This window comes from Cucurbita pepo, chromosome 20, assembly GCF_057944985.1.
Source record: "Cucurbita pepo subsp. pepo isolate OVF chromosome 20, ASM5794498v1, whole genome shotgun sequence".
In the NCBI taxonomy this organism is placed as follows: Eukaryota; Viridiplantae; Streptophyta; class Magnoliopsida; order Cucurbitales; family Cucurbitaceae; genus Cucurbita; species Cucurbita pepo.
Genome location: NC_141817.1, coordinates 8,476,691 through 8,501,665, shown reverse-complemented (window position 1 = coordinate 8,501,665; position 24,975 = coordinate 8,476,691). Strand labels below are relative to the sequence as shown.

The 24,975-nt window shown below is 36.0% G+C and overlaps 2 non-coding genes across 2 annotated transcripts; both read right to left on the bottom strand.

Annotated features, from left to right (window-relative positions):
- Positions 1 to 12,031: 12,031 nt before the first annotated feature.
- TRNAL-AAG (transfer RNA leucine (anticodon AAG)) lies at positions 12,032 to 12,112 on the bottom strand. Its single transcript has one exon. It is a non-coding gene; the product is annotated as a tRNA-Leu (tRNA).
- A 12,370-nt stretch (positions 12,113 to 24,482) lies between these two features.
- Positions 24,483 to 24,563, bottom strand: TRNAL-AAG (transfer RNA leucine (anticodon AAG)). The gene has a single exon. It is a non-coding gene; the product is annotated as a tRNA-Leu (tRNA).
- Between the last annotated feature and the right edge of the window lie 412 nt (positions 24,564 to 24,975).

Sequence of the window (24,975 nt, the reverse complement as noted above, 5' to 3'; positions counted from 1 at the left end):
TTTGATGCTTGGAAAAAAATTAATCCATTTGTATTCTTTATAAAGGTTTAGGGATCAAAAGATAACATAATTATTAAATCTTATTAGGATCCCACAAGAAATTTTTTGAACTCGAGTCCTTTCGAACCAAAACCTTAATCTAACATTTTAGACTAACTCCAACATTAATAGTCAAGTTCTAGACATTAATGTTCACATATTTCTTAAAAAGATATAGGAATGAAAATAGATTAGGGATGGGCTAACATTAAAAGAAACAAAATACCTTAGACCAATTTGGTCATCTTTTAACTCTAATATATGAAATGTCCATGTACTTAATGTAACAACCAAAGAATCTACCTAGGCCTATACGGAATCGTCACAAAGCCATCCAATTGTTGAGGTTGCCTGAGGGTACGAGAATCAAATATGGAAAATACCTCGAAATTTAGATGAAGATTTGTGGAGTTTCTATACAAGTCAAAGCTGGTGATCATACAGCTGTTAAAGAGGACGATGAGAGCTTCCTTTTCATGCCCTAAATTTGAAGAGAGCCTACAAGTGTTATGGCCTTATACCATGAATTCACGATGCATGTTGAATTTGAAGGTTATAGGAGCATTGCACAAACCAATGATACAAGTAAAATAACGAAAAATGCCCTTACTATACCTTCTATGATGTTTTATGGCTTTTACGACTAACCTGAAGTTTTATATGGCATCTAGTTATGATGTTATGAAGCATAGAAATGATAGGTATTTTTTGTGATAGGAGTAGAACATCACATGCTTAGGTTATACCCTTAGCTTTTTATGATAGACCCTCTAAAGTCAGAACCATGAACTTACAAACCTATGCATTATTTCTAAGGGTATAGCCAAGCCAAGTAAGTTGATTCGAGAAAAAACACATCCACGACCCTGAGCCAAATACAACGCCCAAACAACTAGGTGTCACTAAATATAAGAGACTCAAACATGCTATATGCCCTCAGTCATCTTAGACCTCCACCTATGCGATACACCATGATCACATGTATATTCTTTTTGTAGGATGTTAGACTCATACTATGTCATGAGGGATGTAGATGAATGTTCAGTCTATTGGCTAAAACCAGAATTTGAATTGTGATTTGAGTCTTGAACATAGGTTTTTCTTTAATTCATGATATTTACCGGTCATGTGACCTAGCTAGTCTTTTTAAGGGAGTGTTTTTAGGTATAGAACTAGAAAGTATAATGTATGGAAAAGAAAGTACACAACCTGATGGGACCCACCTCCGACCTATGCGATACACCAAGATCACATGTTTTTCTCACTTCAATGGGTGGAATGCCATGTCCATATTCTTTTTGTAGGATGTTAGACTCATATTAGGTCACGGGGGATGCATGACAATGTTGAGTCGAAGGGGTGAAACCAAAATTGAAATTCTTATTTGAGTCCCGAACATAAGTTTTTCTCAAATTCATGAAGCTTGTTTTCTAGGAACATAGGTTTTAGGTATTACAAAAGACTGAGATATTCATGATTATACAACCACGAATAAAATGACAAATTATTTTTTCCGACCCAAATGTTCTGGTGAATGTACAAGTCAAAGAACATTATGAATATTTCATCGATCTGATTGATTATTATTTAATATATAAGTATCTTTATCAAATGCAACGAAAGTTTAAATATTTTTCTTGAAAAAGTGAGATTAAAGTTGAAATTCATGTAGGTAAATCTATAAAAACTCTATTATCATATCATAATAACCTTGTTACTAAGATTAATTGATAGACAGTGATATTGTATTCCAACTCTACGAGTCAATATAATTTTTTGAAAATTATGATGTAAGAGAAGAAAATAAGTCCTTGTAGAAATGGTCGAATAAAAAACTGAGATATACGCTATTACAAGACTCTTCTTAGGAGATAGAGACGGCATATGAACTTGATTGCCTTTAAAACTATCTATAAGAGAGAGATTTTGGAAGAGTAGTAAAGTTAGTTTATAACACTTTAATAATTGGGATTGCCAAATATCATAATCGCACTCTTATGGCAGCAGGACAACGATTGTGTGACACTTGTTCTAACCCATTGAACAAGTCAGCCATGTGAAAATTGAACTTTGTGGACAATCTTAACGTATGATCGAGCCTCGAGTCACATCTGAGATAAATTATTTCATAAAAAGTGAGGGAAGAAATGAGTTGAAAACAACTTGAAAGAAAGTAATGTTATATGCTAAAAGCAAATAAGCAACAACCACAACTTTGATGGCTTATAACGTGGTGAAGAATTGATAAATAGTCATGACAGCAATACGCCTTCAACAAACATGACCGTGACATCTTTACCCACTCAATTGGTTGATGCCTTTGACAACCAACTCTTTGTGAACTTAGCGATGTATGATAATGTTGACTTTAAAGTCTCTTGATGTGTTTCCAGCTGATCTCAAATTAAAGAGCCTCTTCTAATCTACCATGAACTATTGAAAATCACTTCTTGGTTCGTCAAGTTTTCGTCAACTCTTCACGTCTTTTCAGCTAGAATCTCTCCTACTTCCTTCGTAGCAGGAGATCATACTGCCTTCTTGTGCCTAGTGTTTTCCTGGTCAGGATTGTAACGTTTCAAGTTACTGACATGGACAAAAGGGCTAGTCTGCATCCATTAGAGAAATTGAATCATGTATGATGCATTCCCGACATTCTTAATGACTTCGGCTGGTCCATAGTATTGTTGCACCACTCGTTGGTTTTTATTGCTTTGAAATTGAAGCTGATCTAATCTTAGCGTGATTAGAACTCTTTCTATTTTGGCATTGTTGTGGCCTACATTTTCTACCAGATCTTCTCTTAATTTGTCTCGATGTTTTCTTGAGTAAACACGAGTTACTTCGAAAGTTTGTCTACACCCTTCAATGATAGTGTTGGTTTGGGATCTCTTTCTAGCATTCACGTGATCACTAACATAAACCTTTTCTAGTCTAATAAACTCAACTTTCAACGAGTTGTTTAGCTATTTGTACAGTTCAGAACAATAAGTGTAGAACTCCCTCATGTGAAGTTCGTGAATGCTGTTATATTCGTTTGACTATTTTTCATTCTGATTACCATACTAACCCTATTTTTATGTTAATTAGGTCCTACAAATGAATTTTTGTGTTAATTAGGAGTTACAAGCCTCATGTGAAGTTCGTGAATGCTATTATATTCGTTTGACTATTTTTCATTCTGATTACCATACTAACCCTATTTTTATGTTAATTAAGTCCTACAAATAAATTTTTGTGTTAATTAGGAGTTACAAGCATAAAAGCAAGCTAAAAAATGCATGTTACATCCTGATAAGTAGATGCATGGACTTTAGGCAACTAATACTTGTAGGGATTGTGAGGATGTGCTAGCATGCGAGCGTTTCTTACCTTAGGTGGTTAGAATATACATGTTAGGACTACAAAAGAGTAATTTTGGATGTGAATACATTGTATGTATGATAGAAAATTATCGATATGCCCCTAGGATAAGATTTTGGGATGCATGTTGTTTTTTTATATTTTTCCGTAGAGATATTTATAAAATACGCAAGAAATTATCAAAAATTTTCTAGTATGAGATTTAAGATAAATGTTGTGCTAAAAAGGAGGATGCACTATACTCATATGTGCTTCCCGCTATTGATGGATGTTAGCTTGTGGTTGAGCTTGTTTGTTTGCAAATGTTTAAGTTTCTACTTTTAGTGCTTTAGGTGATTGATAGGATATCTCACTAATAAACTTGCACGCATATTTTGATTATGTATATCATGCAATAGGTGTTTAAGAGGATAATCTTCCTAGTAAAGCATATACAAGAGAACCAAGTTAAGACTAGGACAAAAAAGCTAGAGATATTTCGAGCCAACTCAGGTTAGTACATTTTCAGTAGACTGAGCACTTTAGGATCATAAGCAGCAATCAAAGATTTAGACCTGCGTGCACCCAGAGTATAGATTAGCCGATGAGCTAGTCCTAAACATCTTAGAAACAATAGTTGAGAATCACACTACATAGACAAACTAAGAACCTAGAAAATCTTCATGGAATCCAAGAAAAAATTTATGGACTTATGAGATCGCTTGTAACATGAATGGATCTAACACCATATTCATCACTATCGTATTCCGAGCATTCCAAAGGAGATGAAGCAATGAATATTTTATTCATGATGTTCCACTAAATTAACCATGTGAGATTCACTCCTACTGGAGCCCTCGAACAATACCAATGGAGATAGTATTCCTCACTTGTAAACCCATGATCTTCCACTAAATTAACCATCCAACCTCAAAGATTGAAGATCTCATGAAAGAGGTTCAACGGATATCTAACACCATGTTTATCACTATCGTATTCCGAGCATTCCAAAGGAGATGAAGACAATGAAGATTTTATTCATGATCTTCCACTAAATTAACCATCCAACCTCAAAGATTGAAGATCTCATGAAAGAGGTTCAACGGATATCTAACACCATGTTCATCACTATCGTATTCCGAGCATTCCAAAGGGTATGAAGACAATGAAGATTTTATTCATGATCGTCCACTAAATTAACCAATGTGGGATTCACTCCCATTGGAGCCCTTGAACAAAGTACACCCCTTTGTTCAACAGGAACACTCTTAATACCATGTTAGAATCACGGGTTTCCACATTGGTATGATATTGTCACTTTGAGCATAAGCTCTAATGGCTTTACTTTGGGCTTCCCCAAAAGGCCTCGTACCAACGGAGAAAGTATTCCTTAGTTATAAACCCATGATCATCCACTAAATTAACCAACGTGGGACTCACTCCCAATAATCCTCAACATTTTCTAGCCAATCCCCATTCTCATCCCCATTATCATCAATTTGGTTATATTTGCGATTTTTTTTTTAAGTATATTGAACCTTGCTCATACCTTCCTCCATTATGGGTTTTTACCCCATATTCTATGGAAAATTGTTGGGAGAGAAGTCTCACATTGGCTAATTAAAAAGATACCATGAATTTATAAACAAGGAATACATTCCATTGGTATGGGGCCTTTTGGGAAAATCAAAAGCAAAGCCAAACAATATCATATCATTGTGATGTTCATGATTCCTAACATCATATCAGAATCATGCCCTAACTTATTTATGTTAATATAATCCTCAAATATCGAACAAAGAAGTTGTGAGCCTCAAAGGTGTAGTCAAAAGTGACTCAAGTGTCAAACAAAGGGTGTACTTTGTTCGAGGGTTCCAGAGAAGGAGTCGAGTCTCGATTAAGAGAAGGTTATTCGAGGGATTCATAGTTAGGGGAGGCTCTATGGTGTACTTTGTTTGAGGACAGAAGTGTTCGGAGAAGATCCCACATTGGCTAATTAAGCAAAGTCATGAGAGTTTATACTCAAAGTGCACAATGTCATACCATTGAAGAAAAGCGATGTGAGTATAAATAGGAAATGGTTTAATACTCTATTTCGTAATGTAAATAGATTATGAAATGATTGCAACGACTCAGTGCCCAGTTTTGTCATCACTCACATGTATTTTATAGATCTTTGAATGTTTCATTATTCTCCTCTTTTCTTTTTCTTCTTCTTCTTCTTGCTATTACTTATATATCTTAATTTGGGTGAGGAAATGTAATAGCAAAAATAAATAAACAAATAAAAATAATTATAGTAAGGTAGTTAAAATAATAATAATAATAATAAATAAATAAATAAAAACAACATTTCCCCACTTCTCTCCACTAACCTCTCATCCGTAAACAAATTTATGGATGTCTTCCCGGAGGACCTCCCGGGAATCCCTCCATCGCGAGAGGTAGACTTCGGAATAGAATTGGAACCAGGAACGGACCCATCTCTAAGGCCCCGTACTGCATGGCACCAGCAGAACTAAAACAACTTAAATCACAGCTGCAATTCCTATTAGATAAAGGCTTCATTCGACCTAGCGTGTCCCCTTGGGGTGCACCAGTGTTGTTTGTCAAAAAGAAAGACGGCTCAATGTGTTTATGCATTGATTATAGGGAATTAAACAAGAGGACGGTAAAGAACAAATACCCGTTACCCTGTATCGAGGACCTATTTGACCAACTGCGAGGGGCGACAGTGTTTTCTAAAATAGATTTTCAATCAGGATATCATCAAATTAAGATTAAAAATGAAGACATACCGAAAACAGCCTTTCGAACCAGATATGGTCACTACGAGTTTGTGGTGATGTCTTTTGGACTCACCAATGCCCCAACGGTATTTATGGAATTAATGAACCGAGTATTTAAGGAGTGCTTAGACTCGTTTGTGATCGTGTTCATAGACGACATCTTGATATACTCAAAAATGAACCTAGAACACAAGAGCACCTTCGCAAAGCCTTAACTATCCTAAGGGAGAACAAGTTGTATGCCAAATTCTCAAAGTGCGAATTTTGGCTACGACAGGTTTCGTTTCTGGGGCACATAGTGTCTAAAGATGGAATTTTCATAGATCCCAATAAGATAGAAGCTGTCACAAAGTGGAAACGCCCAACATCGGTCACCGAGATACGAAGTTTCTTGGGATTGATGGGTTACTATCGAAGGTTTGTCCAGGACTTCGCTAGAATAGCCACGCCTCTCACCCAATTGACAAAAAAAGGTGTACCTTTCGTTTGGGATGCTACTTGTGAGGCTAGCTTTCAAGAGATAAAACAAAGACTAGTATCCGCCCTAGTGCTCACAGTTCCAGAGAGTTCTGTGGGATACGTGATTTACAGTGATGCATCCAAAAAGGGGTTAGGGTGTGTACTGATGCAACATGACAAGGTTGTTGTGTATGCATCACGCCAACTAAAGTATTACGAGAAAAACTATCCTACACATGATTTGGAGCTGGCAGCGGTGGTGTTCGCGTTAAAAATTTGGCGACACTACCTATATGGCGAAAAGACCCAAATCTATACAAACCATAAAAGCCTAAAATACTTTTTCACACAAAAAGAATTGAACATGAGGCAACGTAGATGGTAAGAGCTGGTAAAAGATTATGACATAGATATCCAGTACCACCCTGGAAAAGTAAACGTAGTCGCTGATGCACTGAGTCGAAAAGCAGTACACTCGTCGGCCCTCATCACAAGGGAGCCACGAGTGTGAACTGATTTCAAACGAGCTGACATAATGGTAGTAATCGAAGAAGTGGCAGCCCAAATAGCCCGACTGACAGAGCGTCCCACGCTCAGACAAAGGATCATAGACTTACAACGTGGGGATCCAAGCCTAAGCAAAATCGTAGACCAATTGAAAGTAGGCCCAGTGGACAAATTTTCTATGTCAACAAATGACGGATTATTATATCAAGGACGTTTATGTGTGCCACCCATGAGCGAAATAAAGAATGAAATCCTAACTAAGGCACACAACTCACCCTTCTCGATACATCCAGGTGGAACAAAGATGAATCAAGACTTGAAACAACACTTCTGGTGGCCAAGTATGAAAAGGGATATCGCGGAGTACGTGAGTAAGTGTCTGGTGTGCCAACAAGTAAAAGCCCCTAGACAGAAAAACGCCGGGCTACTACAACCTCTAAGTATACTGGAATGGAAATGGGAAAACATTGCCTTGGATTTCATAGTATGCCTACCCAAAACATTAAAGGGCTATACGGTAATCTGGGTGGTCGTCGATCGTCTGACAAAGTCGGCTCACTTCCTACCGGGTAACGCAACATATACAGTAGACAATTGGGCCCAACTGTATGTGAAAGAAATTGTGAGGTTGCATGGAGTACCGATGTCAATTGTGTCGGATCGGGACCCGCGAGTTTACATCGGCCTTTTGGCGCGGACTCCAAAAAGCGATGGGTACCCGCCTCGCCTTTAGCACCGCCTGTTGTTTTTCGACAATCAGCAAGGATAGTCGACAAGTGAAATCCTTTTCGGTGAGAGGAAATCGTTTGACGGGAAGATGTTGAAGAAAATAAAAATGCGAAAAATAACAGAGAGAGAGAGAATTGGTGAGGCCAACTAAATCTGTGTCACCTTCATCCATCTAAAAAAATTTCCTGTTGTATATGAGCCCTATGGCTCATGTCCTCCAGACTCCAACTTCTTCCATCTAAAAAAATTTCCTGTTGTATATGAGCCCTATGGCTCATGTCCTCCAGACTCCAACTTCTTCCATCTAAAAAAATTTCCTGTTGTATATGAGCCCTATGGCTCATGTCCTCCAGACTCCAACTCTTGTTCGGCCACCTCTTCTTCGAGAAGGCGCGACGCCAGTCAAGGTGGTTCACCTCTTTCTAATAGGTCTTCCATCCTCTGGTACCTGGCCGAGAGGCTGACTAGTTGCTCTATCTCTAACTCTAGGATGTAAAGACAGTTTTGCCATGCACCAAACTTGCGTGAGCAACCTCGTCGATCCTAAGTAACCCACGCTTGATGGAAGCGTGGCAGCCGACCTTATCGAGTTGACCCAGGCTCACAATATTAGCCATGCCTCCCTTGCCGACGAACAGGATGGTGCCGCGCCCTTCGATCTCGACGACGGAGTGGGCCCCGATCATATGGTTTGTTGCCCCCGTGTCGAGGACCCATCGCTGGTGCTTTTGTTGCTTGCCTCTTTCACTGATTTGAGCGAACACTCACTCCTTCCTTCAGTTGAATTGGCTCTCCAGCCGGTGCCTTTGTTATGCACATATCGCTGGTGCTTTTGCTGCTTGCCTCTTTCACTGATTTGAGCGAACACTCACTCCTTCCTTCAGTTGAATTTTGGCTCTCCAGCCGGTGCCTTTGTTATGCACATATCGCTGGTGCTTTTGCTGCTTGCCTCTTTCACTGATTTGAGCGAACACTCACTCCTTCTTTCAGTTGAATTGGCTGCCTTTGTTATGCACATATCGCTGGTCCATAGTATTTTTGCACCACTCGTTGGTTTTTTTTGCTTTGAATTCGAAGTTGATCTAATCTTATCGTGATTAGAACTCTTTCTATATTGGAATTGTTGTGGCCTACTTTTTCTATCCGATCTTCTCTTCATTCGTCTAGATTTTTTTTAAGTAAACAGGAGTTACTTAAAAAATTTGTCTCCACCCTTGAATTAAAGTGTTGGTTTGGGATCTCTCTAGCATTCAGGCGATCACTGATACCCACCTTTGCTGGTCTAATAAACTTAACTTTCAACAACTTGTTTAGCTATTTGGGCGTTTAGGAACTAGTTCGTCCAGCCTGTACCCCTGTATCTGACCCATAACCGCAACCCCATCTATCAACAAGCAGCTATACTACCCCTGTAGTGCCATGCGTGAAAATGAGTGTAGAACTCCCTTGCACCATGTGAAGGGCATGAATGTTATTTTATTCGTTTGACCTTTGTTTGATTATTTTTCATCTCAATTTTGATACTAACTTTATTTTTACGTTAATTAGGTTTCATAAATGAATTTTTGTGTTAATTACGACCTATAAGAATAAAAGCAAGCTCGAAAAGGCACACTACATCCTTATAAGTAGCCATATAAACTTTAGGTAAGTAATATTTGTAGGGATTATTAGGATGTGCTAGCATGCAAGTGTTTCTTACGTTAGGTGGTCAGAATATGCATGTTAGGACTAGAAAAGAGTAATTTTGGATGAGAACACATTGTATGTATGATACGGAAAATTATCGATATCCCGTAGTGTAAGATTTTGGGATGCATGTTGTTTTTTTGAATTTTTCGTAGTGATAGAAAGAGAATATGCATGACTAAAATATCATATGAGTAATATGGATGAGTATACTACTTAAGATGTAAGAAGTTATCAAAATTATCTATTATGAGATTGAAGATAAATTTTGTTTTAAATGCTTTCCATTGCGTAAGAAAGGAGGATGCGCTATAGTGATATGTGTTCTAGCTTCTGGTTGCTCGGTGATTGATAGGATATCTCACTAATAAACTTGCACGAATATTTTGATTATGTATATCATGCATTAGGTGTTTAAGAGGATAATCTTCCTAGCAAAATATGTACAAGAGAACCAAGTTAAGACTAGAGCATAAAAGCTAGAGCGATTTCGAGCCAACTCAGGTCAGTACATTTTCAGTTGACCAAGCACTCTGGGATCATAAGGAGCAATCAAAGATTTAGACCTGTGTACACCCAGAGTATAGATTAAACGATGAGCTAGTCCTAAACGTCTTAGAAACAATAGTTGAGAATCAAACTATATAGACATCCTAAGAAACTAGAAAATCTTCATGGCACCCAAGAAAAAATTTGAAGGACTTATGAGATCGCTTGTAACATGAATAGATCATTGTGAGGAGTCGTTATCATGTGTAGAGTAAACCCACTTTGAGTACGGACAGGAGACTACGTAAATAGTTAACTTGAAGTGTCACTATTTGTACGTGGAATCTAACGTCAAAACTGGCTTCGAAGCGGCCCAAGATGGTTGGAAAGAGTCAGAACAGCAAAAACGGGATCCAAATAGTAAACCCAAGCCAAATGCACTTAATATGAGTCATAGTCGCACCTAACCATGGATGAAGGGGTGCAAGTTAACAATTTCGATATTTCTTTTTCTAACCCAAATCAACATAATTGTATTAAAATGGATGCAATTTGAAGAAAACGAATCTACTTGCCAAAATAGTTTCTTCGAATAGACGATCTTTCCTTCACAAATATGGACTGAACTAAAATTACACGTCTCTTCTCTTGTGAGAAAAAAATCTCTTAGAAAAACTTCCTCTTCAAATCATTGTTTTAAGAGTTTTCCACAAATCTTTGATCTTTTGTTCAAGTCATAGCAATGAAGATCTATCGTGTGAAAATTCGTTTGGCTAAACATAAGAAGTCTTGAAATTTTGCTAAAACGTTCTCTATGACCTTCAAATGTATGCTTGCTTAACTTGAATTTTTTTATATTTGATCCCAAATTTATTGTTTTAAAGTGTTTAGAAATCATTTTCTTGGATTAGATGATGAATAGCTCAAGCATATGTGACTCAACTTCAAAGATTAAAGATCTCATGAAAGAGGTTCAACAAATAATAACAAAATTGAAGCTAGGCACTTACGCCACTTTTGAATAGTTCAAACACGACACTATCATATTTCGAGCATTCCAAATCATCAAAGTGCATAGGATAGAAAACAAAATAAACGAATATCCATAATCACCCATCCGATTTTGTATCTCCAGTTCTTCGAGAACTTTGTCGAAGATTGGATGCTTGTTGAGTGATGCTGCAAAAAACAAATTAAGGGGGAGATGAAGCCAATGAAGATTCTATTCATGAATTCAGCCTTTTCTATTGAAGATTGTTGGGAGAGAAATTCCACGTTGGTTAATTAAAATGGTGATTATGATTTATAAGTATTGAATACATCTCTATTGGTATGAGGTCTTTTGTTGAAACTAAAAGCAAAGTCATGAGAGGTTATACTCAGAGTGAACAATATCATACCATTGTGATGTTCGTGATTCCTAACATGATATCAGAGTCATGCCTTTAACTTAGCCATGTCAATAGAATCCTCAAATGTCGAACAAAGAAGTTGTGGGCCTCAAAGGTGTTGTCAAAAGTAACTCAAGTGTCGAACAAAAGGTGTCTTTGTTCGAGGGCTCCAGAGAAGGAGTCGAGTCTCGATTAAGAGAAGGTTGTTTGAGGGATTCATAGGCCTTAGGGGAGGCTCTATGGTGTACTTTGTTTGAGGACAGAATTGTTTGGAGAGGAGTCCCACGTTGACTAATTAAGAGACTGATTATGGGTTTATAAGTAATGAGTACATCTACATTGGTATGAGACATTTTGGGGAAACCAATAGCAAAGCCACGAGAGATAATCCATTCCTATTCTTTATAAAGGTATAGGGATAAAAATATTAAAATTAAAAGATAATGTCATTGCTAAATCCATATAAGGACCCTCAAGAAATTTCTCAAAATAAATATTGAGAGTAGATTGAACCCCTTTCGGACCAAAAAGGGCCTTTGGCCGATAGTATTCTCATATTAAACATCGGACCAAAGATATGAAGAAATTTCTCGAAATAATTGTTGAGAGTGGGATTTGAACCCACGCCCTTTCAGACCAGAACCTTAATCTGGCGCCTTAGACCAACTTCGCCATCTCAACTTTGATGCTTAAAAAAAAATTAATCCATCTGCATTCTTTGATGTTAAAAGACAGTATAATTGCTAAATTCATATAAGGAGACCTTAGATCAACTTGGCTATCTCAACTCTGATTTTTAAAATTGATAAATGTATCCATCCATGTTTTCTATAAAGATTCAGGGATCAAAATATTAAACCTTGATTAAAAGATAATATAATTATTAAGACTTATTATGATCCCACAAGAAATTTTTCAAAATTATTATTGAGAGTGAGATTTGAACCTCTGTCCTTTCAAACCAAAACCTTAATCTCGCTTCATAGACTAACTCCAACCTTAATAGTCAATTTCTAGACATTAATGTTCACATATTTCTTAAAAAGGTATAGGAATGAAAATAGATTAGGGATGAGCTAAAACATTAAAAGAAACAAAATACCTTAGACCAACTTGGTCATCCCAACTCTAATATATGAAATGTACATATATGTAACAACCAAAGAATCTACCTAGGCCTATATGGAACTGCCACAAAGCCATCCAATGGTTGAGATTGCCTGAGGGGACGAGAATCAAATATGGAAAAGACCTCGAAAGTTAGAGGAAGATTTGTGGAGCTTCTATACAAGTCAAAGCTTGTGATCATAGAGCTGTTAAAGAGGACGATGAGAGCTTCCTTTTCATGCCCTAAATTTGAAGAGAGCCTACAAGTGTTATGACCTTATACCATGAATTCACGATGCATGTTGAATTTGAAGGTTATAGGAGCATTGCACAAACAAATGATACAAGTAAGATAACGAAAAATGCCCTTACTATACCTTCTATGATGTTTTATGGCTTTTACGACTAACCTGAAGTTTTATATGGCATCTAGTTATGATGTTAAGAAGCATAGAAATGATATGTATTTTTTTTTTTTCATAGGAGTAGAACATCACATGCTTAGGTTATACCCTTAGCTTTTTATGATAGACCCTCTAAAGTCAGAACCATAAACTTACAAACCTATGCATCATTTATAAGGGTATAGCCAAGCCAAGTAAGTTGAATTCGAGAAAAAACACATCCACGACCCTGAGCCAAATACAACGCCCAAACAATTAGGTGTCACTAAATATAAGAGACTCAAACATGCTATATGACCTCAGTCATCTTAGACCTCCACCTATGTGATACACCATGATCATATGTATATTCTTTTTGTAGGATGTTAGACTCATACTATGTCATGAGGGATGTAGAAGAATGCTCAGTCTGAATTTTGATTTGAGTCCTGAACATAGGTTTTTCTAAAATTCATGATATTTATCGATCATGTGACCTAGCTAGTCTTTTTAGAGGAGGGTAGAAAGTACACAACCTGATGGGACCCACCTCCGACCTATGCGATACACCAAGATCACATGTTTTTCTCACTTCAATGGGTGGAATGCCATGTCCTTTTTTTTTTTTTTTTTTTTTTTTTTTTTTTTTTTTTGTAGGATGTTAGACTCATATTAGGTCATGGGGGATGCATGAGAATGTTGGGTCGAAGGGGTGAAACCAGAATTCAAATTCTTATTTAAGTCTCGAACATAGGTTTTTCTCAAATTCATGAAGCTTCTTTTCTAGGAACATAGGTCTTAGGTATTACAAAAGACTGAGATATTCATGATTATACAACCATGAATAAAACGACAAATTATTTTTTCCGACCCAAATGTTGTGGTGAATGTAGAAGTCAAAGAACATTATTCATATTTCATCAATCTGATTGATAATTATTTAATGTATAAATATCTTTATCAAATACAACTAAAGTTTAAATATTTTTCTTGAAAAAGTGAGATTAAAGTTGAAATTCATGTAGGTAAATCTATAAAAACACTATTATCATATCATAATAGACCGTACAAGAACCTTGTAAAATAAGATTAATTAATAGACAGTGATATTGTATTCCAACTCTACGACTCAGTATAATTTTGTAAAAATTGTGATGTAAGAGAAGAAAATAAGTCCTCGTAGAAATGGTCACATAAAAAACTTAGTTATACGCGATTACCAGACTCTTTTTAGGAGACAGAGACTGCATATGAACTTGATTGTCTTTAAAACTACCTATAAGAGAGGGATTTTGGAAGAGTAGTAAGGTTAGTTTAAAACACTTTAATAATTGGGATTGCCAAATGTCATAATCGCACTCTTGTGGCAGCAGAACAACAATTGTAAGTTTTCGGGTTAAAGGCCCCCAACATGCGGCGGGTCTTCGGTTCAACTCCAACACAAATTTCTCCATCTGTTTCTCTTCAGTGCCTGCTAGTGACGGTTCAGGAAGGCTTTCTTAAAGATTTCCCACGTTGTGATCCCCTCTCCCAGGTTGATACTCTGTTTATTATCTGCCCACCATACTTCTGCGTCTTTTTGCAGTACATACGTCGCACACGTCACCTTATGTTCATCAGGGCATCTCATTGATTCAAAGGTTGTTTCCTTGTTTGCGATCCACATCTGAGCTACTATGGGATCTTCCTTTGAACCGACAAATGGACGGGGGTTATACTGCCTGAAGTCTTTTAACCAACTGCCCCCCTATCCGGTTGCGGGTTTCTGGCCGGTTGTATGGCTACCGCATCCACCAGTTGCGTGGTCGTCACGTTGGCTAGTTGCGTTGCCATTGCTGCGACTTGTTGCGTAGCTAACAACGTGGCCTGTTGTGTGGCCAGCATTGTTTGCATTGTCGTTTGGAGTGACTCCAACATTAATCTTGTGGCGGGGTCTAACCCAACTTGTGGTGCAGCTTGAGGGGGCGGTGCGTATTCAGGAGGGGGTACAGCTTGTGGGTGAGGTGCGTATTCAGGAGGGGGTACAGCTTGTGGGAGAGGTGCGTGTTCAGGAGGTGGTTCAAACGCATAGGGTCCAGTAGTAGACCCTTCTTGGGATGAGATTCTTTCGGCTTCTCTTTTTCCCCCTCTCCTAATGGGAGGTCATCCTCTCCCTTTCTCGCCTCTTCTACGATCTTTGTGCGGCATGGTTCGAGAAACCAAGAAAATGATTCTATCTAAGTTTATGATTCACTTGTAACATTCCTTACATTCTACTATATAATTCAGGGAAAAGAAAACATAAATGACGCAACGTAGAGACATGCATTGACAAGATCACATCACAACACAAAATCATACCGTATCATGACATTCAATATTTAAAGCCAACCACATATCACAAAAATATCCGTTTCAATATTTAAAGCCAACCACATATCACAAAAATATCCGTCCTTGCTAGTCTACAAGATCTATAACCTAGGGCTCTGATACCAACTGTAACGACCCAAGCCCACCGCTAGCAGATATTGTCCTCTTTGGACTCCCTTTGTCCTTTTTGGGCTCCCTTTCGGGCTTCCCCTCAACGCTTTAAAACGCGTCTGCTAGGGGAAGGTTTCCACACCCTGGGCTTTCCCTTTCAGGCTTCCCCTTTGGGCTTTAAAACGCGTTTGCTAGGGGAAGGTTTCCACACCCTTATAAATAGTGGTTTGTTCTCCTCCCCAACCAATGTGTGACAACACATTTTTGATGTAGGACATCATAAGTACGCATTAAACTTCCTTGATACATCGGCCCATACTCTAACATCATGTGGTCCAATAGGAATGTGATGAATAAGAGCAACTGGATCACTAGAAAACTATCATCATTTTGCAACAATCTCTCTTAAGTCATGTCAATATAATAACTTAGTAGTTAATTTGAGTATTATTATTATGCTCTAGGAGAAGAAAAATATAACAAATGAAATAATAATGTAATCAATAATTTAGTCATCAAATTAAAAAATATAACTAATGAGAGATAATTTGGAACGAGTTACTCATAGTCCTTTTACATGCTCACGATTAGGCTCAATAACCTTATTCAAGGTATCATCAACAACATTATTTGTTGAAGTTATTGTCTCAACCTCGGCTTGTTCAATACGCTCCTACAAATATAGTACTTCCAAACTTTCTGCGTATACGAGGGAGTTGTCTCTTTTTCATGATTTTATACTTTTCAACTATTGAATCAGAAGACATATGTAACATTTATATCAAAGTATATAATAATCTCGAAAATATCATACTACATTTTTTTTATCGGTAAATATTCATTACCATAGAGTTCATACTTGTTTATTCATCGATAAAGTCCATCCAGTCATCTACAGATTGCAAATTATCCGATTTTCCTTTAAGACTTTTAGTCCCAAGATATCTTCTTTGTGATCTACGGTTTGAGGATGTAGCTTATGTCTAATCATTCCAACTTGATATTAATATTGATAGATAATCGTTATGCACTAAATGAAAAAAAAAAAAAAAAAAAAAAAACTAATGCATTTACACACCAATCAGACAGTACCGTCACAAAATTAATATTATATATAGAGTATAATGTGTTCAAAAAAAATATTTTATATAACGTCCCGAATTGTTCCTCAAATAAATATGCCCTCAATATCTTGTCTTGCATACGTGATCTCAGTATTTTTATCAATGTCTTCCAATGTACTAAGAATTTGTTCATTGACAACCATCGTATCAACATATTGTCGATCGTACATATCAAAGTCATGAAAGCCTATTTGTGGTATTTTTAATAGGACATAGCAATTGGAGGCATCATTTTCTCTAACATAAATCATATGTTTGGCTCGTAAGGCTAAGATGAAAGGTTCTCATATAAAAACACTTTGATTTTGATGTAGTTTAACAAGAGCGAACCCTTCCTCAATTCTTACTCCATTATAGACATGTAAAGATTGGAAGTGGTGGTGTTACTGAACACGTGCGGAAGCAATTTGGATCTTAGGCACTCTAAGTACATTAATTATAGTAAATTAGCTAGCATGCTCAAAAGCATTAAAACTCAATGAGTTTGAATATTAACCTTTTGTAGTTTAAATTTCTTTTTCCTCACATACCGGTTTCTAACAACCACTAGTGTCTTCCCTACTATTCTCCAGCCTTAAAACGAGATTGTGGAATCCGGTGAGTGACTAAACTTGATAGGAATTTAGTATATCTAAAGAGAGAGTTTTGAGAGATTTTCACACAGTTTTTCAAGCCAACTTTCCATGTACCTTATCACTCAATTTATAGGGTCATATTTGCGTGTCCATGCAAATTTGAGATTACCAAATTTTGACACTCAAAATTCCACTCAAATTTGTGGAATTATGTGCGAGCATGCAAGTTTGAGTTAACCAAATTTTGACACTCAAAATTCCAATCAAATTTGTGGGATTTATTTGGCAAACATGCATGTTTGGTTAAACCAAATTTTGACACTCAAAATTACACTCAAATTTGTGGGATTATGTGGCAAACATGCAAGTTTGGTTAAACCATATTGACACTCAATATTCCACTAACTCAAACATAGATTTTTCCACCCAGTGAAGTCAACATTTTGACTTTCTTTATTTTAATTTAACAATTAATTTCAAATCAAAATAATATTAAATGATTAATTAAACAATTTAATTAATATTTAACATTAAATCCAATGCCAATCTCAATCAATTCCGGTACATATTGATTATGAATCCCTATCCATAATTAAAATATTTAAATCTTATTCAAATATCTCAAATTCTCTCTTTTTGTTTAATTCATAATTAAAACAAAATTTTGTTAAATATATCATATATATTTAGTGTGTATTCTCTAATTTGAATTCGAACACTTCGAACTCACTCGTCACACTGTTCTAAGGTTTAGTCTGATATGAGCTAGCAGAGGGACCTAATGGACCTACAAATCATGGGCTCCAACGATCCGAGATTAACCGCTAAACTCATTAACCTTGTTAACCAACATTCGTTAACTACTAAAACACTCCATTATTGCCTAGTAGTTGCACTCCCATCACTATAGATATATTTCTGTCCATTTGATATAACCATGATTAGTAAGTCGATCCTTCACAGGTTGTTCGTAACTAGAGTTGGGCCAATTTACCGTTTTACCCCTAAAGTTACTTCTTGTTCCTTAAGTCCCACTGATCCTCTAATGAACAATTGGTTTGTGGTCCAACCACCAAACCGAATCCCTCTCGGGCCAATTAGAGGGTGGGGCCCTTTGTTCAAGACTTGGAGTCAATACTTAAGGGAACAACCTCTCTACTATCCCTAAAAGCAGGTAGGAGTGAATTCCATCTTACAACCTATGTCCCTAGCTATTCACCCAGTCTTACTCCTGAAATGGGAGGCTTATTGAGTCGCGAACTCGAGCCACTCTCACCCATGCAAATCTAAGGATAATTTTGAATAAACAAGAGTTCATAGTTAGCTCAGGATTAAGATCGAGTTACCTAGGTCATCGAATAAAAAAATCAGTCTCAATAGTAAAGGCCATTATAAAGTGAGAATGGTTTTCTTCATGGTCTAATCTTATGCAATACTCATTGCATAGGATGCCCCCACTCACATGTCTCCACATGTACAATTTAGTGATCACATTGTTTATATCATATACAAAAGTGGGCCGCATTCATAGTGTCTCCACATGTACACTTTTTCTTGGTCTATTTGCAAGCCATTTTAACAAGTCCGAGTAAATTACGATAGATGAATATATTTCAATCCGGTAAGAAGAAACATACTACTTGTTAGTTAAATTGTGTGATAATCGTGTATATTCATTAGTTTATGGAATAGTATGTTATATTACCTTAGATTTTAACCATGATGGAAATTATTCTGCATGAACCTTCCAAAGTAGACTAGAATATTCTACTAGTCTTCTATATTAGATCATGAGTTCCTTCATATGCATCCTGACTAGATGAATTACTAAAAAATTATGGTTGTAAGTAAGTAATAATTGGTACACAAATTAACTCACTCGATAAATTTTTCCACCACTATTGTGTTGAATAAACTATATTCATGTGCATTTTTAAGTACATTATCGAGTAATGTAAGTGAAGTTAAAGCTTGTAACACCCCAAGCCCAATAGGTACAGACTTACACTTCTTTCAGACAAGCATCCTCCTAACTTTTACGAGTTTATAGTTTTAGGAAAAGATGCTCGGACACATCAAGGAGCTTAGGAAAATTTTAAAAAATAATGGTAATTTGATGAAAAATTTGGGTCAAAGTCAACTAGGGGCAAAAGAGTAATTTTTCCCCACACACCACCCTTGAGGGGGTTTAGACAGACCTGCAAGGAAAAGAAAAGAAAAGAAAAGAGACAGAGAGAAAAAGAGGAGTTAGGGTTTTTAAGAAGAAGAGGAAGGTGGGTACCACGCTCAAATCCGAACATTGAAGCACTTTCAATCTAAGGTCTCCCTCCAGATCTACTCAGAGGATCAAGAGGAGCGATCCGAGTATTTGGATCGTTTGTTTCCAACAAGAAACCCATATTTATACCAAGGTAACACAAAACCCATATTACCGAACCTTTAAAACTTGTTATCTTGGTGTATGTTGAGTAATAGGTAATGAAATAGGGCTTGTTAGAATCGTAATAAGGAGATCTATAAAGTTGTAGAAGAAGTCGGGATGAAATATGGGTTGTAGGGTTGGAGTATGGCCTCGTGACTTAACGGGAATTAGTGTAAAAGTGGGAAAATTGCAGGAAATCGCAAGGAAGAAGAAAGGGCGCGTGAATTCTGCCGACAGAGAGAGTGGGGGCACGTGTGTCATTGTTTTGGCTCCCGGTTTGTCCCCTTCGACTCCTTTTGACCTGTCCTATAAAGATTGGTCTATACTTATCTTGAAAATGATGAAATATAGGTCTAATAGGACTTGGATTGAAATACTCTATTAAATGTACATCCAAGAAAAAAAGGGATTCGAAAGCAAGTAAGTAGCATATCGTTCTTTAAACTAGTTCTTAACTTGTTTTACAACATGTGAGTATGTTGTTTACATGATTAAGTGCTTAGTATGTTAATATGAATTTAATGATATTTAATGTCTATTGTATATTGTGACTGCTTGCTTGTAATGTATGCATGTTATTAATGATTACCAGAATGTTCTGTGTCGAACATTATAAATGTATGAAAACAAGCATTAGATATGAGTATGTTATGCATGTTAATGGAAGGTTACGACTCTAGGATATGCTTATTGGTTTTGAGTCATGACTTATTTATATGAGTATTGTAGTCTACTAATTCCCGCGGAGTTCCTAACCAACGTGTTGAGTGCTAAGTTAGAGAGAATGAGTGCTCTTGACCGTTGGTATATGAGATGACTAGGCCACTAGAGAAATGAGTAGATGGGCCGTATTTGACCGAGAGCGAGTCTTACATACGAGTCCAAAAATTCTAGATAAGCCTATGGAGAAAGTAAGTAACCTAAGCTTGAGGTAGCTGAGATACCGCATTAATGAACAGGTGACACTGGTAAGAGAAACTAGGAGTCAACGACGAACAAAGCTTAAAAACACCGGGAAAGATTAGTTATAACTCATGAAAGATAAGTTAGTAGTTAATTTGAGTATTATTATTGTGCTCTAATAATGTAATCAATAATTTAGTCATTAAATTAAAAAATAACTAATGAGAGATAATTTGAAACGAGTTACTCAAAATCATAGCCCTCTTACATGCTCACGATTAGGCTCAATAAGGATTCAAAGCATCATCAACAGCATTATTTGTTGAAATTATTGTCTCAACCTCGGCTTGTTCAATGCGCTCCTACAAATATAGTACTTCCAAACTAGCTTTCTGCATGTACGAGGGAGTTGTCTATTTTTTTCATGGCATTATACTTTTCACATTTCAACTACTTAATCAGAAGACATATGTAACATTTATATCAAAGTACATAATAATCTCGAAAATATCATAATATATTTTTTTGATCTATAAATATTCATTACCATAGAGTTTATACCTGTTTATTCATTGATGAAGTCCATCCAGTCATCTACAGATTGCAAATTATCTGATTTTCCTTTCTATGACTTTAAGTCCCAAGATATCTTCTTTGTGATCTACGGTTTGAGAATGTAGCATATCTCTCCTCATTCCAACTTGATATTAATATTGATAGATAATCGTTATGCTTTGAATGAAAAAAACTAAAAAAACTAATGCATTTACACACAGATCAGACAGTACCATCACAAAGTTAATATTATATGATGATGTGTGATGTTATATGAGGACATGATGATGTTAAATGATGATATGATGATGTGATGATTTACATGATGTTGACATGATGATGTCGACGCATGATAACAAGATGATGTGAGATATATGATGATGAAACGACTTCACATTATGATGTTATATATTAAGATGATGTGCATGTATTAAATGTTAAGATGCACTGTGAAGACGAGTTTTCAAAGGCACAACCCTAGTTAATATTAATGATGATGAATGTATGAAGGTCCATGCTTATATGTTATTGGAGTAATGTGTGAACAATGTATAGGGTTCGAAGACTTGTCTTATGTTATATGATGATGTTAAATGATGATATGATGATGTGATGATTTACATGATGTTGACATGATGATGTCGACGCATGATAACAAGATGATGTGAGATATATGATGATGAAACGACTTCACATTATGATGTTATATATTAAGATGATTGCATGTATTAAATGTTAAGTAAGATGCACTGTGACGACGAGTTTTCAAAGGCACAACCCTAGTTAATATTAATGATGATGAATGTATGAAGGTCCATGCTTATATGTTATTAGAGTAATGTGTGAACAATGTATAGGGTTGTGTGATAAAAATGATTTAAAGATGAAAACTAGGGAGGCTTCATACATTGTGTGTGTTGAGAAAATTTTCCTATTTATGATGATGAGTATGGATGTGATTAAAAATTAAAAGAGAAGATTTGAGAGTAAGAATTAATTAAAAATTAGCTCAGGTCAACGTAATTAAAACAAAAAAGATAATAAAATAAAAATACAAAAAGAAAATAGAAATATGTTATGGTACGAGATATGTGATAAATTGACATATTTATGATATGATATATTATGATGTGATATGTTATGTTTAGATTGTTTTATGTGACCGTTGAGGTAATTGTTGTATGAATCACACTTTATGAAATGTTTTGTTAAAAGCATAGAACGTTATGTTATGTCTCCTAAACTGTATGTATAAAACATATTTATTATGAATGACATGATATCATGATACATGACATGAAATATAACCCCGTTAGAATTATGCACGATATGAGAACTGAAAAATGAGAAATGATATGATATGAATGAAAAACGGTAGCGAGATTATATTTAATAATGTTGAAAATTGAAAAAATATTGGGATCTCATGCATTATGTGTGTTCATGCATTGGGGGATACCATTATTCCATCACGAGAGTAGGGACGCGTACACCACTAAGCAGGAGAACTATCATTATGTTTTACATAATGCTGTCGTGACGGTTACTAATTCTAACGGGTGTTCGACATAAAGAGCTACCAGAGCATGCTCGCCCGACAAGGAAAGGGGCCCAGTGGTGTGCGAGCTGACTGGTGAGTCCATACTCGCACATATGGGTTGTGTGTAGAGTATATGGTACACATCCAAGTTGCCCGTTAGGATAGTGTCGTAGGAAAATAGACTAATATGATAGGACCCGTCATTCCATTTAACCCCAATAATGGGGTCACTTACTGAGTATTTCTTTAAATACTCAAGCTACGTGCTACTTCTATTTCAAGTTAAGGCAAGGCATTCCTGTACGACTGACGACGACATTGCAACTCGAGACCATGACACATGCACAGGGTAGTCACATTTATTTTCTTAGACTTAGACTAGGATAAGATGTTTTGAATGTAAACGTTTATTTATTTTATTTAGTGATAAGATAAGGAATCAATACATGGGGAATAAGATTCGGATTACCTTGTCGATCTAATATCTCAAGGCAATAACATTGTTGAGATTCGAATCACTCCATAAGCCAAATCGATCATGTCTAGCTTGAATGAATCTTGTTGATCAAATATCTCAACGCAAGAACACTTGCTTGAGATTCGAATCACTCCACAAGCAAGATTGATCATGTCGAGCTTGAATGATTCTACATGCAACCTAAACTACATAGAATTGCAAAGAAACTTAGCCATTGGCTAAAGAAAAGCACAAATGCTTCTTTTACTATATTTTCCAAGTCTACGTACAAATACAACACATGGCTTTACATAGCCTCAAAATGAAACTATTAAAGGCATTTCAAGACTTGTAACTTTCATACTTAATGGCCATAATTAACCATTATGTAATCAACCTACATGGTTTTATATAGTCTCAAAATGAAACTATTAAAGGCATTCCAAGAGCGGTACATTCATACTTAATGGCCATAATTAACCATTCTGTAATTTTAACCTAAAGTAACTACAAAGTCTTAAAATACATTAATGAAGTACAATAACTCTAAATTGTAATCCACCTAAAATTTATAACATGAAACTTCATTCTTCTTCAATGTGGCATGAATTGAAATATCTTTTGATAATTTCAACAATATTTTCTTCACATCTTCTTTGAAATATATTGTATGATTGATGTCTCTTGGTTCATATCATTTAGTCTTTTGTTGCGTCGTTTTAAAGGTGTTTTCAAAATACATAAGTCCATGACTATATTTTAATATGAAGATGACGTTTTATGAAAGTTTAAATGAAGTATTTTTGCATTTAATGTTCATGATATGTATACTGTGATTACCAAATTTCATGTGTAACCTTAAGATGTCATATCTCATAAGTAATGGAGTCCATTTAGTAGGTTAATCTAACATTACTTAATTGGATTATTTCGAAGCAATTCCTACCAATATGGTGAAGGACTAAAGGAAGTTCTGACTTAGGGTGACGTGACTAGTTCATCTTCTTCATAAAAGTGGCAGATGGGATTGCAAGAAGAAGTTAGGAATCAATTTTTACCTTGTCGTGGACTATAGCACGAGTTATAGGCTCTCAAAGTAGGTAGGAAATCATTTTTGGTGGAGGCTCCTAATTTTATAGTCAAATTCATCGAGTCAGGGTCAACTTTCAAGTCATTTTTCCACCTTGTTGGGCAGCTCGATACAAACTGCTTAGAAATCTTAATTCATCCATATTCTTTATATAAGTCTTTTCGACCAGAACCTTAATCTAGCGCCTTAGACCACTCGACCATCTCAACTTTAATGCTTGAAAAAAAAAAATTAATCCATCCGTAATCTTTAATCTCAACTTTAGTGCTTGAAAAAAAAATTAATCCATCCGTATTCTTTATAAAGATTTAGGGATCAACATATTACGCCTTAAACAAACTCGGCCATCTCAACTTTGATGCTTGAAAAAAAATTAATCCATCTGTATTCTTTATAAGTGATCAAAATATTAAACATCGTATAAAAAATAATTGTTGAGAGTGGGATTTGAACCCACGCCCTTTCGGACCAAAACCTTAATCTGGCGCCTTAGACCAACTCGGCCATCTCAACTTTGATGCTTGGAAAAAAATTAATCCATTTGTATTCTTTATAAAGGTTTAGGGATCAAAAGATAACATAATTATTAAATCTTATTAGGATCCCACAAGAAATTTTTTGAACTCGAGTCCTTTCGAACCAAAACCTTAATCTAGCATCTTAGACTAACTCCAACATTAATAGTCAAGTTCTAGACATTAATGTTCACATATTTCTTAAAAAGATATAGGAATGAAAATAGATTAGGGATGGGCTAACATTAAAAGAAACAAAATACCTTAGACCAATTTGGTCATCTCTAACTCTAATATATGAAATGTCCATGTACTTAATGTAACAACCAAAGAATCTACCTAGGCCTATACGGAATCGTCACAAAGCCATCCAATTGTTGAGGTTGCCTGAGGGTACGAGAATCAAATAT